A 475-nucleotide genomic window follows, 5' to 3' on the forward strand; every position below is an offset into this window, starting at 1 on the left:
TATATATATTGTGGGTGATATATATATATATATATATATATTGCGGGTGACACTTCGTGCGGGTGACACGTAAAAGCACCCACTACACTCTCTGAGTGGTTGGCGTTAGGAAGGGCATCCAGCTGTAGAAACTCTGCCAAATCAGACTGGAGCCTGGTGTTGCCATCCGGTTTCACCAGTCCTCAGTCAAATCGTCCAACCCATGCTAGCATGGAAAGCGGACGTTAAACGATGATGATGATGATGATGATGATGTGGTATAAGATTGTTAAATCTAAAAAGAATATATTCATTTTCGAGAGTGCAAACATTATCCTGTTTAGAACTTAAAAGCTGGACAGACTGGAAAGATATGTTTATTTTATCAAAAGTTGGCAGATAATCTGTTCAGATTTTGTCCTGGGATAAGCTGTCCATTGTTGTGGTGTAGAATAAATTGTTACATGACTTTGGAAGGGTGCATGTGTGTGGTGGT

At 40.0% G+C, this 475-nt stretch overlaps 1 protein-coding gene across 4 annotated transcripts in view; it reads left to right on the top strand.

Moving 5' to 3' along the window:
* Window positions 1-475, top strand: part of LOC106881844 (membrane-associated protein Hem) — a 60,586-nt gene that overhangs the window by 27,891 nt on the left and 32,220 nt on the right. The gene's annotated exons all lie outside the window — the stretch shown is intronic.

Source organism: Octopus bimaculoides, chromosome 11 (assembly GCF_001194135.2).
Source record: "Octopus bimaculoides isolate UCB-OBI-ISO-001 chromosome 11, ASM119413v2, whole genome shotgun sequence".
Classification (NCBI taxonomy): Eukaryota; Metazoa; Mollusca; class Cephalopoda; order Octopoda; family Octopodidae; genus Octopus; species Octopus bimaculoides.